Source organism: Mauremys mutica, chromosome 2, assembly GCF_020497125.1.
Source record: "Mauremys mutica isolate MM-2020 ecotype Southern chromosome 2, ASM2049712v1, whole genome shotgun sequence".
Taxonomy (NCBI): Eukaryota; Metazoa; Chordata; order Testudines; family Geoemydidae; genus Mauremys; species Mauremys mutica.
In genome coordinates, this window is record NC_059073.1 from 196,931,676 (window position 1) to 196,950,661 (window position 18,986).

Below are 18,986 nucleotides of genomic sequence, written 5' to 3' on the forward strand. Positions count from 1 at the left end.
ACAGTGCCTCTAGATCAGTGGTTGTCCAGCTAAGTTCAGGTGATACAAAGAACAGCATCTGTTTATATAGTAAAACATCTATCAGCGCTCAGTCAGTGATGCCTTCTGTTAGTTGTATCCTAGTCCTACACTCTTCTAGAGTTCCCAAGGACTTCTCTGACCAACTAAACTAAAAAAAAAAAAAATACCTATACACTTATCTGAACCGTGTGTGACTACTTTATAGGTCTAAGTGTTTCTTTGATAGATCTTCAACAATTAAATCTGCCAACAATTCCAACACACAGGAGGACAGACTTAAACTGCAAAAGAGAACTGCCGCGATTAGATGAGTGGAGATTCCACACTAATACAAAGTAATATATCACTTCCAGAGAGAGGGGCTGGGCGGACCAGGTACAAAAGGAATGGAAGAGTTAATAACAAAGTTAATTGTTAACAATTATTCATTCCACAAAATTGACATTATTACATTGTATCTTCCCTGACTTAATATTACTTTTTCTTCATGCAACCAAGCACAGTAATTGCCACAGGGAAGGGTAGAGATTTAGAGTGGGGAGTGAAGCTAGGAAAATGTGCAGAAAAGGACTTCCGTTTGAAGATTAAGTCCTCACTACCAAATATCATTCTAGATGATATTTATTGACTGTGCTTTGCCCTGACTGCTTAGACCATTTTTGCCTGCATTCCCAGTTCTAGGAACTGAAGGCTTTCAAAAGAGATGTCTCAGTGCTGGCCAATAAATATTCCAGCTGTGACTAAATGGAAAAAAATGAAATAGATAGTATAAACTCTAGTAATCCCAGCACCCAGTAGCTGCTGTTGCTGCTGCTGCTGACTGATCTTCTGCCTGTTCTAAAGAACTCATATAGTATAAAGCCACAGTCAGCTTCATGCCTTTAAGCCACTGAAATCTAACAAAGATCAATATTAATTTCATCCTGTGCACAACTAACGGGTTACTAAATGGTTACATTTCATCTAGCCAAGTCATTTTAGAGTAAAATTATTAAAGTAATTTCATATTAAAATCAAAAGAAGCCCTCATCCCAGGAAATAATTGGTGTGATTTCTACCTTACCTCTCCTCCCCCCTTCACTAAGGTAAATCAGAGTAACTCCATTGTAGCATATGGGCCCAATTTTCTACCACCTTACATTTAGTGTAGTCACTTACACCTCTCTGAAGTGGATATAAATTGCAGTATTCATATTAAGGAGGATTTAAAATCCACTTTACGCAGGTGTAAATGACAACACAAGATGCAAGGCAGGAGACAATTACACTTGGAGTTATAGCATTATGCACTGTAAAACCTGTTGTAGGCGAGAGGAGCGTCATCCTGATATCTTACTAATGAGTGGGTCTGAGGGTGCAAGTGACCAAGAATGAGACTGATCCACATGTAATTTACCAGCATCATAAAATAGGGGAAAGAATTAAATAGCTTTTGCAGTTCCTTCCTATAACAACCTGTCTGAAATGGACGGAAGGCACTAGAATCATATAAACTCAAAAGTACACTCAGTGAAGGCTTTACTTTAAGATTATTGGTTTAGAAACAAACCAGAAGAAAGCTCTTCTACAGAAGATACATAAACAAATTATAGCTAAAAACAGAAGCTTGGATAGGCATGGGGACATAGTGGAAGTGAATACTTCCAAAAAGAGAGAGAGAGAGACTGAGGGCAGAAAAATGAAACAATAAGCAATCAGAATTTTTGGTTGGGAAGGAGACTGTCCACAAGAGCTTTAAGTATTTACATATCCATTTCAGAAACAATGAAAGTTATGCCATCCACTTAACATTAAAGTTGGTCTAAATCTCACAGAGACAAGGTGGGTGAGGTAATATCTTTTATTGGACCAACTTCGCTGGTGAAAGAGACAAGTTTTTGAGATCCACAGAGTTCTTCAGGTCTGTCTCTTCTCACAATCAGTTACAGAACCAGCTGGTAGAGTTTCCAGTCTGTTTTTCATTTTAAGAATCTGTAAAGACACAGATACCCACATACAGGAGGAATCTCTTTTATATCCCTCCAGTGTTCATTCTTATCCTTTGTCTGTCAGAGCCAGATCAATAAACCCTCCATCTATTTGCACTTGTGCAAGGACAGCTCCAATCTGGAAGTGTTTGAGATTCATTTGCCATCATTTTGCACAGACGTGTGAATTTGATCCAAAAGTCCTATTAAGTCAATGGGCTTTGGATCAGGCCCTAAATGACTGCACAAGGTGCTCCCTACCATTCATGGGAAGGTGCAGGGTATATTTTGATGTTTTTATTATTTATTGTATGCAGGGCCACATAACTGGAGGGTTAAATGGAAAATCTTTTTCTACAGATTATCTTCTAGCACAACACTGAATTTCTGTTTACATTCCTTCTTGGAAGGACTTTAATGTCCTGCGTGCCCAACAGTTCTGTGGTGAAAACTTTCTTCTGATTCTTCAAATTGGTGAACTCAGATGCTTTGATGAAGAGGGGTTCTTTGATGCTGTTTTCTGACTTTTCATTTTAGACACAGTCAGAGTCTTCTTCCAAAGCCAACAACGACTTGTAGCTGTCAGCCACAAAAAAGCATGCAATGATTTGAAACCTAACAGCTGAACTGAGTCTCCTATTAATTTCTTTGCTATGATACTGGGCTGCTTATTTCTCTTCTGGCTATGCTTATTTTACAAGAATCAGCCAGCAGGAAGGTATTGCCATCATTACTTTGGTTACTGGCTAGCTGGTATTTTGCTGGTGTGACTAGTATTCCTAAACCTAAGAATAAGAAATTTTACCAGTAATGCAAATCCACTTTTCCTGAATATTACCCTAGCCGCTGGGAGCTAGTTTTTGCTACTTAATTAAAAGCTGTGCAGCACCTTCTTGGCCATATTTGCTACCATCTTCATTAGGACTACTCCTGCAGCAAAGGTCTACTCGGCATAAGGCTGGCACAATCTGGCCCTCTGAATCTTGGCTTCACAGACAGAAAACAGCCATAATACATGGCCAGTATTTTATTTTTAATGCCCTTTGACAGAGTTTTTGGTTGTGGTTTTTGTGAATAACAGAGTGGTGAGACTACAGCAAGATGGTTTAGCATCACATATGTGATAGCTGTAGCTTTTAAATGCTTAGTCAGTTTAAGAGTAATTATAAACTTTTAAGGACTCTGGAGAGTGAAGACAAATTTACATCTTGTCACAGCCAAACATATGGCCATATATTTTTGACATATCAATATTCTCATTCTGTATATTTCTACTAGCGGCAAATGGGAGGAGATTTACTATCCAGAACTATTTATTCACCCCTAGTTCCCTATGTTCTACATACAGAACCCATATCAAAATTTGTAATTTCTGGGAAAGAAAATTCAGTTCAAACTTTGTAGGGAAAAAAGGAAAGGTCATTCCAAGGTTTAGGATGCTTAATGGACTCTCTGTGAGATGAAAATCAGTTTTAGAAACTGCAGTGTTTTCCACAAATATATTTACTTTCTTTGAAATTCTAATGAGGGACCTACAATACAGCAGGGAACTAGGAGCAGTATATTATATGGGACTGTTTCATGAGTGAGAATGACAGATAATCTAGTACCAGCAGCCAAAAAACGTTGGAGGGGAAGTGGAATGAGCATTTTTGATATACCATTGGGTAGGATGTTTCTGGTTTTGTCTGCCATGTGTTTTGTTTTTGCTGCTCAGAGTTTTATTAGGTTATACATCATTTTGGTGGCCTAGTCTCGGTTGCATATCCTTGCTCACTCTGTTTTCCTGGTGGAGTAGGGAGGGTGAAGAATCAAAGGAGTAGAGCTTATTCATACATTTTAATGAGCATCCTTCTGTCCTGTGTATATATACATACTGTTGGACTATACATTTGAAATGTGGACAAAAATTAATTGATGACATACGCTTAGGTCCAGATTCTGCAAGTGAATCTGTGTGGTTGTGATCCACATGGATACAAGGCTCTGCATATACAGATCCAGAGTGCTCCTGAACATGTGGTTCAAGTGATTTGCCCAAAAAATCTCAGCAGGATGGCATCAAAATTAGAAACCAAGTCCTCTGGCGCTCATTCATAATCCACGGAACTGCAGTGCCTCTATCTCCCCTCTGCCTCCACAGCAAGTCACCAGAAATGTTGTAATCTCATCAACGGGTATATTTAAATCAGCAAATACAACATATGTGCATGCAACATTACAAGATTGCATGGACCAACAGCTCTTTCAGATGTTCTGTCATTTTAAAATATGCATTTGACATAATTAAATACACATCCCACCTATTTGAGCAACTTATTTTTTGTGTAGGTTCTCCAGATTTTCCTGTGACTTCTCTGGCAAGGGCCGATGACTATATTATCATCCTTTTTATTGGATCAAGAATCCATTGTGCTAAGAGCTGTAAAAGAGAAAAAGTCCCTGCTCCAAAAATTACAATATATACTTGCTGTTGGATTAACTGGCAGCAGAAAAAAGGACCAACTGCCTAGCAAACTTAAATTCTTCTACTTTCCTTTCTCTGGATGCAGTACACCCTGGGGTACTGGGTTTTCTTTCTTGGGGATCATAATGGGCACTGGGTTTTCAGTCCTGATGGTTACTATCCCCAAACTCTATAGGGTGAATATAGGGTACCCATAGCCACCTAGTGTCCAGCAGTGGTTAGTTAACATGCAGCAATAGTATTTCACAAAGCAATTATTAAATTACTTTGTTCTACTGTAATAGCCAACGATTAAGCTTTCATAATGCTGACATTACATGCTTTATTTATCTAGCTCTTACACTTATTAAATTATTGGGTGGGGGAATCTTAATAGAAGGAAAATTGTGCAATTATCTTTCAAGGTTAAAACCCATCTCCTACTAGGAAGCAGACAAAGAGACACATGGAAATTAGTTAAGGGAGAAGCTTTAAAATGTTGCATCTTAGAATTGCCAGTAAAGATCCAGGAGGCATTTGAAAGTGAAGGGACAGTTTCATGGCCTGCTACAATATTCTGCCTACTACTCAAAGACTTTAACTGAAAGATGGTATGCCAATTCTTGAGCACTGCCAATAACACCACAGTATTTTAGGTAAGGTGAGATAAACAATGAGAAATGATCACTCTCTCATGTATTTCTAGAAAGAGGCAGGAAAAAGAAAACATCTCTGTGGAGGGGTGGATTCTTGACTTAGTTTGTTGCTTTTTTGCTAAGTATACATGGTATAGGACAAAATGTTCATGAGTTCCAGGCCTACATACAAAGTAGGTCACTTTTTGAAGGTGTGATAAATAAAGGAGGGATAGCTCCCTTTGATGGACACCCAGCCAGCCAATTAGATGTAAAATCCCTCTTGATAGCTGTTCTTTACTTGCTTTACCTGTAAAGGGTTAAAAAGTCCCCCAGGGAAAGAAAAAAAGTGGGCACCTGACCAAAAGAGCCAATGGGAAGGTAGAACTTTTAAAATTGTGAAAGAAACTATCCTTTTGTCTGTTGTTCTCTGGGCTGAAGAGACGGGGCAGAAGGAATGCTGTGTAAAGTTTGAACCAAGTATGAAATTATCACATCATATCTAGAACTACTTTTAACAACCCGAAGGTGTAAGTAAATCAGAATGTTTAGATAGACACAATCAGGTTTATTTCTGTTTATTTTTAAGGCTTGTGGATCTCCTCTGTGCTAACTCCAGATGCTTTTGTCTGCTTGTAACCTTTAAGATGAACCCCCAAGAAAGCTATTTGGGATGCTTGATTTTTGGAATTGCTCTTTTAAAATCTAGCAAAAGTCTAAGTTCCAGATGTATTTTCTTTCTTTTTGTTTTTAATAAAATTTACCTTTTTAAAAAACAGGATTGGAGTTTTGGTGTCCTAAGGGGTTTGTACATGTTGTTTGATTAGCTGGTAGCCACAGCTAATTTCCTTTGATTTTTCTCTCAGCTCTTCCCTGAGGGTGTGTGTGTGAAAGGGCTTGAGGGTACCCCACAGGAAGGAATTCCCAAGTACTCCTTCCTGGGTTCAAAGGTTGTTTGTTTGTTTGTTTGCATTTGTTTGGTGGCAGCATTTACCAAACCAACAGGGCTGGCTCCAGGCACCAGCAATCCAAGCTGGTGCTTGGGGCGGCAATCTGCAACGGGCGGCAGTCCCTGTTGTTTTGCCCCCAAGCAGCGCCCCAATTGCCGCCGTGGACAGCAGGGGCAGTCCCTGCGCCCTTAGGGCGGCAGGCGCGTTTCTACGGTGGTGGCAATTCGGCAGCAACTTCTATGTTTAGCTGTCCACGGTGGCTTCAGCTAAACATAGAAGCTGCCACCGAATTGCCGCCACCACGGAAACGTGCCTGCCGCCCTAAGGGCACACGGACTGCCCCCGCCATCTGCGGCGGCAATTCGGTGTGCTGCTTGGGGAGGCGAAAACTGCAAACCAAGGCCAGAGAGAAGCTGTAACCTTGGGAGTGTAATACAAGCCTGGAGTGACAAGTATTAATTTTTAAAATCCTTGTGGGCCCCCACTTCTGCACTTGGAGTGACAGAGTGGGGATTCAGCCTTGACAGAAGGGAATGCTACCATGGGGCTACAGCATTACTTGGTGGTAGAACCTCTGCTCACAAATGTAAGATGTAGCCCCGAGCCCCACTGCTTACGTAAGACAAGTATATCTGTTGTTACAATGAGTTCTGATGGAGCTTTAGAGAAAGCACCTATCCATATCTCCATCTGTATGTGGAAGTAGAGTTAGAGACAAGTACTGTCCCTGGACCTAGTTCTCCATTCCCTTGCACATTGCATAGTCTTTAACACTAGTGTTGCACAGGTGTAAAACATTTTATATCCACTTTGTACTGGAGTAAAGGATTACACATAGTGCAAAGCTGGGAAGAATCATTCCTCAACTCTGGAGGACTATGCTGTCTAGCAAACCCATGAAATGAGTGCCCCTTTCCTAAATCCACAACTGCAACCAGTAAAGTAGGTTCAGGTTGTATGTTTGCAGTATACATGTCCAAATTCAGTCCTTTTCATAAACAAATCACAACTCCATCTCAGTTAATGGGATTATGCCTGGTGAGTGAAAAGATCTCTTTGGCTTTATATCCATTTGTTTTGTTCTGCTAGAATTCTCTGTATTTCCTTAATATCTCAACACTTCAGTAATATGAATCCATGTCGTTTGTCTTTATTCTGTAGCTATAATAGCTCTTGGATGAGAGAGAACATTACTGGCCATAAAAACCCTTTTACTGGAAACATACATACGCCAGTCTGAACTAGCTGTCCTCTCACCTGTAGTTTAAAATTTGGAGAAGTACCTGATTGTCACATTAAAGATTTCACCGCTCCCTTCTCCTTGCCAACAGCTGGTGCTGCTATCATGTGCTTCAACTCAATCAAGACACGCAAACATCGTCACATTCAGGGAAACAGCCTAGCCAATTGGAAACGTTGCTGATATGTTGGTTTCTGAATGGCCTGAGAGCTCTATTAAGTAGCTCCTACATATAGCACTGCCTGAGGTTTTCCCCAAGGTATTACTGGGTAACATTTAGCCTGACAGCCATTTACTACGTGAGCAAAAACAATGGATTGAATAAAAGTGAGGGAGTGCGCTCGGAAAAAGAGACAACCAAAAAGACCATTGTTACAAAGATTCAGGGTAAAACTCTCAAGTCAACAGGAATTTTGTCTATGCGAGGGCTTCAACATTTGGCCAAACAGGCAGTGAGAATATACAGCTGCCAGAAGAACTATTAGGAGCTAAGTAGAATGGAAAAGAAATACTGTACAAAGCAGACATGAAGGACAAAATGTAAACAGGAAACGGCACACTGAGCCCTACTATAAGGCTCCCACAATGCAGTGTCCCCGAAACATTTGGTAAGCTGCAGCCCTCCCCTAGTGCGTGCGTGTGTAAACTTTCAAATAATGACACAGTTAAATGGATTTTGTCTTAATTGTGATTCTCTCTGTAGCTGGAAGAGTGAGCATGGCATATTCATGGCATTTCTGAAATGGCAGGATAGTTTCTGCTCTATTAAACAATTTGACAAGTTTTCCACAGACTCAAGCACTGCTCATTTGGGATATTAACATATACATCAGATAATAAAACATTGCAAGGCACGAGAAAAAGCAGGTGAACTTCAGAGGGATCAGTCTCCACTATGAAGAATCTTACAGCAGTTAAATTATTTTAAAATCGTAACTTCATACCCTTCAACTAGGTCATGAGCTGGTTGTAGCATTATACTCTTAATCAGAATCGAAACCTGTCAAAAATTGATATGCTTTGATTAGAAACACTGGGAAGCTGCCCATCTGCATCTATTTTTAAGCCAGTGCCACACTTTTTTGCTGTTTTTTGGGTTGAATCCCCCTTAACAGAAGCTCATCACAGCTTCCTTGAATATAAGCATCAATTAGAAAGGTTCAAGTTGCTTTAATTATAGCCTTACACAGCAGTATCAAAGAGTTTGTACAAAACCATGTTCTCGGCTCTTAAATCCTTGCTTGAAGCTATACTGAATTTTTAATGGTATGGCTGCCTATTGTGGCTGTGTTTGAGCAGCCTTTTTTTTTTAGTGCACATGTGCAAGCTCCAGAATGGTTCTCTTTTTTAAGAAGCAAGTGGGAAAACTAATAAGTTTTCAGAGCTCTTAGCAGCCTATAATCAACTGCCTCCCTTCTTAAGGCAGGTTGGATAATAAATGGCAATGAAATACGTACTAATGAATCATCCACATTTTTCCTGCTTGAGGCTGGCTGCCTGCAGAATGTTCAGACATAGCTCTGAAAACAGAGCTAAGAGGTGCCAGGTTCCAGGGCACACACTTTTTTACAAGGACCATTACATCAACCTAAGTAGCTCATTTGTTTTCCCTGTCACAGTCTTATAGAAAGGAGCCTATTATTACCAAAGCAGGTCACTCATGTCCTATATTATATTCTGGTCATTTAGTCTGATGGCAAGTTAATGCTTGCAAAAGTTGCTAAGTTTTGCAACTTATTTTTTCTTCCATAAATGTTGTTCTCCAGGTAGTCTGTACAAGGAAGTTAATTGTCCAGTAAGGTGGTTAGATTGGTCTAACTACACTTCTCGTCAAGTGTGAAAATGACAGTCTCCAGTCTTCAACCCCTAATCTTCATATTCATCAGTTATACTTTACTTGTCTAATAATCTCCTAGAAAAGAGCAATATGATTTACAGTATTGATATATGATTAGAGAGCAGATTACAATTAGTTTCATATTCACATCCCTATGAAATATAAAAACTTAATATTGAAACAACAAGACTGACTGCCATATATCACAAAGGCATGACAGAGATCAAGATCCTTTTCCACTTCCGCTTATATATATTCCTTGACTGTTTCTTAATTATGAGGATTTGTTTTCTGTCCCATGTTTGACAACAAAAACATAACTAAAAAGATTCAAGTATAATGCTTTTTAGTCCAGATGTTCTGCTGCAGCCATGACAGGTAAAAAGGAGCTACAGAGCTTTGCAGATGAAAAACACCAATTTTTTCACACAAGAGATATATTTGGAAACGTGCCTGTCCTCCAACAACCAACAACCCCCTGAGGTCAGATGTCAAATTTCAAATAACTAATGGAAGAATGTTTCATCTTTAGGTTCTAAAATGAACAAAAGAAAAAAACTTTAAAATATGAATGTTAAGGCCCTGATTCTTCCACTACTTACACACAAGTAACTTTACACAAGTAAATAGACCCCAAGATTAACAGGACTACTCACATGCATGAAGTTTCTCATGTATTTAAGTGTATGCAGGACTAGGATTTAAGGGAGGATCAGTCAGGTCTGTATATTTTCTTCATTTCACACTGGACATTGAAACTAGACTGGTCAGTTACATGTTTATTTCTAGTCAGGCACATTTTCTAGTTCTCATTATAATAATACTGTTAACTATTATGTTACATTCTGTAGTGTCATAAAACCTATTTAAATCTATTTTCCACTGAAATTGTCTAAGCTGATGGCATCGCTATAAAATAGACATTATTCCTTAATTCATCCTTCTGCGACTGCATTCTATAAAGGGCTCAAAGCGGTGCAGCATACTATATTTGACTTTAGGGCACTACAGAATGGAGGGAGAGATGCATTTCTAACATGACATTTTTTTTTTAGGCTTATTACTACCCATGGTTTCAATAGGAGCCATTCAACAAAAGCTTTATACAGCCAGTGGAAAGTTTATTTCAGAGCGTCTGCCTCAATTTTAAACCTCACATGCACAGATATTTAGAGTGAACTTTAAAAGATTACTGCAATGTAGACTAAATAAAAATGAATATTAAACGTCTATCTGAACTGTATAAATATGAAAAGAAAGAAAATGGAGAGTGAAGTTCATACTAGCAATTAGTGGCTTATACAGGCAGGCACGGTAGAAGTCAATACAAATGAACTGTTAGTGCCTGCACTTTCAATCAGATTCACTGTTATGGATCCCTGTGCCCATGCAGATCTGCTTTCAGGATCAGGGTTTTAGTCTTCAAGTTACAGAATGACAACTTTGGAGAAACTTTTCTGGAGAAATCAATAAACCTACTATGGTGTACTAGAAGTGTGTTCAAGATCAGATTCATGTTATGTCTTTTTTTTTTTGGTTTGTTAGTTTGTTTCAATTCTAGTGGGATACATTTGCACTCGTTAATGTAATACTTAATCAATGGGACAGATGTGTTAAATTACTAATGTTGATTTAGTTGTTCTTTTGCATGTTTTGAATAATAAAGCTCTCAAACAGATCTTCACACATTGGTTAAGTGAAGTAGTAAATCTTTTAATGAATAATCTGTAATTGGTTTTGAAGAAAGACATTGGTTTATTAACTACTGCATGGTATGTTTTCCTAGGTTTCTGTGCAAGCGCGAGAATAGTTGTGATGGGTCAGATTCCAATACATTATTCCAGTTTAGTAATACCTTACTCCCTGAGCTGTCTCTGACTTCAGTAGGGTTATTTGTAGAGAAAGATACTCTCCAATTTGAGTACAGCTATCAGAGTTTGGTGGATGGTAACTGTTCTGAAAGTATAGTATCATTAACAGAGATGGGACACTATAGAATCTCGTCTGAACTTTGGTGGTTACGATAAAATGTAATATGGATCTAAAAGACTCCTGGTTTTTATTTTTACAAAACCAAACCAAACTCTTTGGCCCTGCTCTTGTCAACATAAAGACAGTGGGGTTCTTAATATTAAGGTCTTATAGAATAGTAGATAACTATCAGCTACTTAGTGTTTCTCCATTTTGCATATTTTTAAATTCCATTGAGATTTCCTATACTAAAACCTGATTCAGAAGTCTAATTGCTATTTGTCTGCTTATGCCAGCTGTGGCATTTCATTCAGGAACAGAAAATAAGTCTTTCCATTTCCTGTTCTGTGCTTTGCTTGGACAAGTTATTTTCTTAACAAATAAAGTTATAAAACCAGCACACGTGTGGATGTATACATCATCTGAGCAGATTCCTTTTAACAGAGCCATGCTCTCCACATATTCTCATACTCTGAATGGAGGGCTGCATAACAAGGGTGAAATCCTGACCCTATTGAAATCAATAGGATTTTGCCTTTGACTTGAATTTGCAACAGAAACAATATATTTGTAAATGATAGCACCTTTTGGCTAGGATAGTGACTTTTTGCTTCAGGAACTGCTCTCTGAAAGCAAGCTAAAATTACGGCCTCAGCAGGCACAAAAAGTATTTAACTTCAGAGGATACAAGCATAACCACTGGTGCACACACACATGCACACTTACGTACTAGTGAAATGGTCAAAAAGCCCAACATTATCAATAAAAATAGGTATCTAGCTTATGAACAAGGGATGGTACCTTGTGACTAGAACCCATATATCATGCTAAACCACAGAGAATTTTTTTTAATTATTTATCTCTCAGTGTGAAGACTCAGAAGAAAAGTGTTTGCCATCTTCCTATGGGAATGCACAACTCTCTAAACTAAATGGGATAGAAGGGTCAGTTAGCCTCTATTTATCCCAAACTTTCACAATCTGAAGTCAGTGGCAGCTAAAATGATTTTTTGGGGGCAACTAACAGCCATGGTGATCTACATTCAGACCACTACTATAGCTTCTTTTAGCATGCTTCCCATTTTCCCTTTGGAAGCAGGAATCATGAGCACTGAAGCTGCAACACTGCAGAACTGCAAACTGCATTATGTTACAGGATATGGCTGGGAATTCTATTTGCATCCAGATGGAAAGGGCAGATGCAGTTAGCCCCTATATGATGACATGACTTGTATATTCCAGGGCATTATTTGTTCATTTGCTGTTATTAGAGAGACAGAGCAAAGGATATTAAGGTGTGAATTCATGTGTAAGAGTGCCTCAGGTTTTGGACTATTGATTGAACACTGACTGTCTCTCTGTAATACAGTTGAGAGGGGATGAAAGATTAAGGATGATTGGGATTCAGACAGACTAGGTTCAATTCCTGCATCTGTCCCAAAGACTTCCTGGGTCATGACCCTAGACAAGTCACTTAACCTTTCTGGGCCTCGACTCCACATCTTGAGGATGATCATACTTACACTTTAAATCAACAAAGCGTGGGATTAAGTCAGTTCTTTGGGGCAAGGACTGCCTGTTAGGATAGGTCTACCCAGGGGCGGCTCTAGGAATTTCGCCACCCCAAGCACGGCAGCACGCCGCGGGGGGCGCTCTGGCGGTCTCACGTCCGGGAGGTCCACCGGAGCCGCAGGACCAGTGGACCCTCTGCAGGCATGCCTACGGGAGGTCCACTGGAGCTGCCTGCAGCCCTCCCGGCGACAGGCAGAGCGCCCCCCACGGCATGCCGCCCCAAGCACGCGCTTGGCGCGCTGGGGTCTGGAGCTGGCACTGGGACTACCCTGCAAAGGAAGACCCACCAGTAATGAGTCTCAAAACCTGGCTCAAGTAAATCAGGTTCATGCTACAGCACTAAAAATAGTATTGGAGGTATGCCTGCCAGGCTCTGAGCACCAGCAAGGGGAATGGGTCTCAGAGCCCAGGCACCAGCTGAAGGGGAACATCTACATTAATCTCTTTAGCCCTCATAGCACGAGTACAAGTAAGCTGACCTGGGCTCTGAGATTTTTTTTTCCGTTGTAGTGTAGACGTATCCTTAGTATGCAGTTGTACAGTGTCTAGCCCAATGGCCCCAGATTTCAGTTGGAGACTCTACATGCTAATGCAAAAAAAAAAAAAAAAAAGCAAGCCTATCCATAAACTAGGGACCACGCATCCCTAAAAACTAAATATCTCCTTGTCTGCATTGTTTGTTTCAGAGTTTCTCACCATTTTACAAAAATGAAAAATGTTTTGTACCAGTCATTGTCCTTTTGAATTGAGGAAACTAACATAATTTGGAGGTCTACCACCCATGACCAGTCTTGCTAACTAGCCTTCGTCACAAAGATTCTAGCTATCTCGATGCTTCCTTACCTCCTATCTGCCAAAATCATAGTGCATGCACCTCTTTGACAACTTACCAAACTCATTTCCTGTGCAGGCAACATAGTTGTTCCAACTTTTTGCCTTGAAAAGTGGGTCATCCTTGTAAATGGCCAGTCCCACAAACACCCATCCTCAAAAGGGAGACAGAGAATTCCACATGAGACCTGTAAGCTGGCTGGCAGTCTGATATCTACTCAAAAATCTTAAAATATGTGTGCAATCCTCCCTGAAAGGAAGATTGCATCCTCAGAAGTCAATTAGACTTCTTGAAAGCTCTCCCTGCTGTGCCAGGGTCTTGCAGACATTTCAGAACACTTGTATGTGACATTTCTATCAGCACTACTATATTCACACACAATGAGGCATGCTACAGATTAATTCACAGCCTTAACTTTGGATTTCCTGGCTGTTGTACATTTGCTTTTGTTGCAAATCTAAACATAAAGTGCTTGTATTTAATGGATCTTGCTTTCAATTGTTTTGTTTCTGAAGATTCCCTTTAATGTAATGTTGGCTTATTAACTTAATAGTTTCACTTCTTCACTGCTAGTGCCAATTGTTAAACAAGACTTGGCTGGAGCCCAAGGGGCTTTCCACATATGATGTGCAGTTGATTGTGTGATTTAGTTTAGCAATAAGAGACAACAAGGCAAGTGTTAGTGTGAGATAACATATGTTTTGTGAGCACTGTAAGGAAGGTGAAGCCCAGAGCTTTCAACGTCTTTGGCTGTGTATTATCATATGCTAACACAAGCCTTAATATAGGTTACTGTGATTATGCAATAAATAAAATTGTTTCTCCTTATTTATTAAAGGTTGGATATTCTCTGGCTAATGAAAAGTTCAGCAACAAACTTCTGGGGGTGAGTATCTCCCTAGGCAAGGGGGAATTTGACAAACATTTATGCTCTGCATTTTTATCCCATATGCAGCATTTTAATTCCTAATTTTCTTTTAACTGCACTTGGAATCTCACATAATTTTCCACATTGTCACATTTAAAACTTTGAAATGAACAATCCTATATGCATTAAGCCCAGAGATGAAAAATGTTAGTTTTCAATTCCATCATAAAAAATGTACGTTTTTAAGTTATTTTTAATTATTTTGGACAATAGCTGATTTAAATTGGACTTGCTTTGGATTATCCAGACATATTTTAAACTGCTGTTGCTCAGAAATAAAATGCAACTTTGGAAGATGAACAGTTAAATTAGAAGACAAGATACAGTTCCCTCTACTTTCATGCACTTACTGAAGAATATTATACCGTAAAAAGGGAGTTCTATGATTCATTAATGATGAATAAGCAAGGAAATTATGACCATGCTTGTGTGTTTATATGGTAAGCAAAATCTTATGCATTGTGGCATCCTATTAAGAATAAGTGACTGGAAAATAAGAATTCTGTTATGAGAAAATTTCAAGGTGTCAAAGTTTGTTTTCATTAAACATCAGAATGAAGTGAGAGCTTCCAAATTTTGAAGGGGAAAATATAAGCACATACAACCCCAGAATGGCCAATAGCCTATGGGTTAAGGCACTTAGCTAGATAGGAGAAACTTGGGTTCAAGTCTCTATCGGAAGCAGGCAGAGTACGGAGTTAAACCTGACTCTACTACAGTGGTAGGCAACCTACGGCATGCGTGCCAAAGGCAGCACGCAAGCTGATTTTCAGTGGCACTCACACTGCCCAGGTCCTGGCCACCGGTCTGGGGGGGGCTCCACATTTTAATTTAATTTTAAATGATGCTTCTTAAACATTTAAAAAATCTTATTTACTTGACATACAACAATAGTTTAGTTATATATTATAGACTTATAGAAAGAGATCTTCTAAAAACGTTAAAATGTATTACCGGCACGTGAAACCTTAAATTAGAGTGAATAAATGAAGACTCGGCACACCACTTCTGAAAGGCTGCTGACCCCTGCTCTACCACATCCCACGTGAGAGTCCTAACCACCAGGCTAATGACTCCTGTGGAGTAGGGCTCTCTCTATTTATTCAAACTGATATACACCGCTACCTTGATATAACGCCACCCGATATAATACGAATTTGGATATAATGCGGTAAGGCAGTGCTCCAGGGGGGTGGGGCTGTGCACTCCGGTGGATCAAAGCAAGTTTAATATAACACGGTTTCACCTATAACGCAGTAAGATTTTTTGGCTCCCAAGGACAGCGTTATATCGAGGTAGAGGTGTATTTCCACAAAATGTTTCACTTTTACCAGAATTGGTATCTTCCAAAGTAAAAAATGCTTTGTCAAAGTCCCAGTCAGCTCCAGTTAGAGTATTCTTCACTTATGTTTAAGTATATTTATATTTTCACACATGGAATCGAGGCTGCTCAGAGAAAGCAACTGTTTTCATCCCATTCCCAGCCTTTTCAGGGACACCTGCAGCTGTGACTTAAATAGAAGCAATTCTCTTAAACAATTGCAGCTCCTGCTGAAGTCAATGTCAAGGATGAATTTATTCCACAGAATATTGAAATTGGTGCAAATTACAGTAATGTGCCATTTCCAGATCAGTTTACACTGCCATTTAAATCATTGCTAAACTTGGCCTAGGTGCCTATCCATAAAGCCATATACACTTTACTATGTTTGACAGATGTTTCAGAGGAGAACAAGAAACTAATCTGTATTGATTTATTTTCCACTGGAAAAACATTAGCTATGTCAAACAGCCACAGGTGACCATAGTAACATTTTACAAAAGACACTGCTGATGTCTACAAGTTTTAGATTTTATGTAGTGCCTTGATCATTTATGTAAAACTACATCTCGTGGGGCTCACTGCTAACCTCCAATATGTAAGCATACATTACAAAAGTTCTTAAGGAAAAAAAATCTGCCACTGGGACTTCCCAAGAATGTATAGGAGCTATTTTAAGTAAAGAACGCTACTATCATCGCGCGGCTCGGCTGGACCTCCCGCAGCTGCGGGCGGTTCGCTGGTCCGGCGGCTCCAGTTGAGCTGCCGCAGGCGTGCCTGCGGGAGGTCCAGCCGAGCCGCGGGACCAGCGAACCGTCCGCAGTCATGCCTGCGGCAGGTCCGCTGCTCCCGGGGCTCCGGTGGACCTCCCGCAGGCATGACTGCGGCAGGTCCGGCGGCCCAGCCTGCCGCCCCCCCGGGAAAGGGCCGCCCCAGGCGGGTGCTTGCCCCGCTGGGCTCTGGAGCCGGCCCTGCTATCAAGTGCACCTGCTTTTCAAACCTTGATTTTACATTTTGGGTCAGATTCTCTTATGCACAAAGAAACTCTCAGTCTGAGAGAGGTGGCAGAGGCAGGGATTCTGTCATGATCACAACTCTCAGGCTGTCCCAGTCATAGAGTAAGTTAGAACATCATAGGGGCTGTTCGAACTTATGAGAGCAGACTATGATTACTATGGGACTACCTGTGATGGGGCATACAGCCCCCCGCACTAGCAATAAGGTGATTCATGAGGGCCCGTGGAACCAATTATCCCTGCCCCACTATACCTCCAGATGATGTCAGAAGTGGAGAAGACAGTTGAAAGGAGAAGACCCAGCTCAGTTGGGCTGCTGAGGGAGCAGATCTTGGTTTCAGCCAAGAGTCTGAAAGAGCTTGCTGCTGGAATGAACCTTCCAATGGATAGGATGACTGGATACGCCCAGGGAGACTGATCAAAAGACATGAAGACAAGTCCTGAGTAGAAGGGTGGGGTCCTGCTAAAGATGATTCAGATAACCCTGGATTTGAGTTCATAGCATTCCTTATTTTTGGACTAATTCTCTGGAAGGGGTAGGACTCAAGTCAGAAGGGCCAATGCACCATGGTACCAGTCCCCATGCGACTGGGTAAGAAGTTCCCTGTTAAGCTACAAAGGGGCACCGCCACTGAGCTCCACTTGAGAACTCTCCTCCAAACAGGCCCTCCGAAAGCAGATTATTCCCCATCTGAGCCCCTAGTTAATTGGGACTGGGAATCTTGCCCTTAGTGCCTGTGCCCTACTAGTGAGCATTTACCATGTTGCATTCTACTGAGATTGAATATTCCATAGTATGCATGGGAAGTTGAAGTGCAACAATCCAATGGAATCTTCTTTTAATAGACGGATATTCCAATTTCTACAGGAAGAATATATTTTTAATATCCCCATTCTACACATCATTGGCATAGACTCTGAAATAACTTAGTACTTCAGGAGTCCAGTTTCTTAACCCCTTAGTTCCAGCTATTTGGAAATCCTGATGCTCAGTACAGTACATTTTGTATGAACTCTTACGGCTGACACACCAATTCCCAGGAGATTTCTGGGTTGTATTTCCCGTGATTTTTAAAATGTACTCTCATTAAAAAAAATGTGATTTATTTCTGAAGCACCATGCAAAATTATCATGGCTTGACCTGTACAATCTAGTATGATGCATAAATCAGTGCATGAGACAATTCATTTTTATGAAAACAAAAGATGTTGAAATAGGGTTGAATAGCTGCTACTTGCCACAAAAGCTTTAATTTCTCTCCAATGATCCAAGTATCTTATGTACTTTTGGAGTATTTTCCATGGCCGAGATATCTTTGTTTTAAGTTAATTATGTCTAATCTGCTGCCATGGGCGCCGACTTATATGGGCTCCTGGGGCTTTAGCCCCAGGATTTATTTGACAGCTCTCGACCTGATTCTCCACCAATAGTTGGAGCTAGGTTATCGCCCCTTTTAAATTCACAGATGTGCAAAGGGAATCAAAAGTGTGAGCCCAATGCCCTTTGAATCCCACTAAGAGTTTTTTGAACAGATATAAGGCTCAGGGCTGAATAGCAGCCCAGAGCATATGAGCCCCTGGCCGCTGGGGAAAAAAGTCCCCCCCAGACCCCTGCCCCTAACTGCCCCTTAGAGGATGAGCCCCTATCTAAGCCTCCCTTCTCCTTGTCCCCCAACTGCCCCTCTGAGACCCCAACCAACTTCCCCCAAGCCCTTGCTACCTGTTGATAGTAGGCATTCTCTGGACTCCCATGCCTAATGAATTGCTGCCTTGTCCTGACTGCCCTCCGAACCTGTTGCCCATCCAACCATATATATGTAATATAACCTTTCAGAACACCCTTTTACCCCTTCTCCAATTGCCCAATGACCGCTTACTGTGCACTAGACCAGTGTGTCTGGCTCCGTGCAGCTCCAGACAGTTGCTGCATGCTCCCCCATGGAGCCCTACAATATCCCACCCCTGCCTGTTCGTTTCCAATTGAACACCTCAAACCTTCAGGATCTCAAGCTCGGTTTGGGCAGTTTTACTTCATTTCTACCCAAATCAGTTTCTCCTGCAAGGTGCCAACTGAAGGTGTTGGAGAACAGAGATCTGGCTCCTAATGCCTGCTGGAAAAGAGACACAGGCCGGAGGAGGGAAGTTAGTCAAGTGCCACACTTCTGGAAGGGCACGGTGTGGAAGGGGAGCTGTGATGCTGCAACTCCCTGGCTGCAGGACTCTGGGGGGCCGTATACCTCACTCGGAGCAT

The 18,986-nt window shown here is 40.8% G+C and overlaps 1 long non-coding RNA gene across 1 annotated transcript in view; it reads right to left on the reverse strand.

Moving 5' to 3' along the window:
• Positions 1-17,202, reverse strand: part of LOC123363062 — a 39,844-nt gene extending 22,642 nt beyond the window's left edge. The window contains exon 1 of the long non-coding RNA XR_006576693.1: positions 16,989-17,202. This is a non-coding gene — a long non-coding RNA (uncharacterized LOC123363062). The remainder of the gene's footprint in view (positions 1-16,988) is intronic.
• Between the last annotated feature and the right edge of the window lie 1,784 nt (positions 17,203-18,986).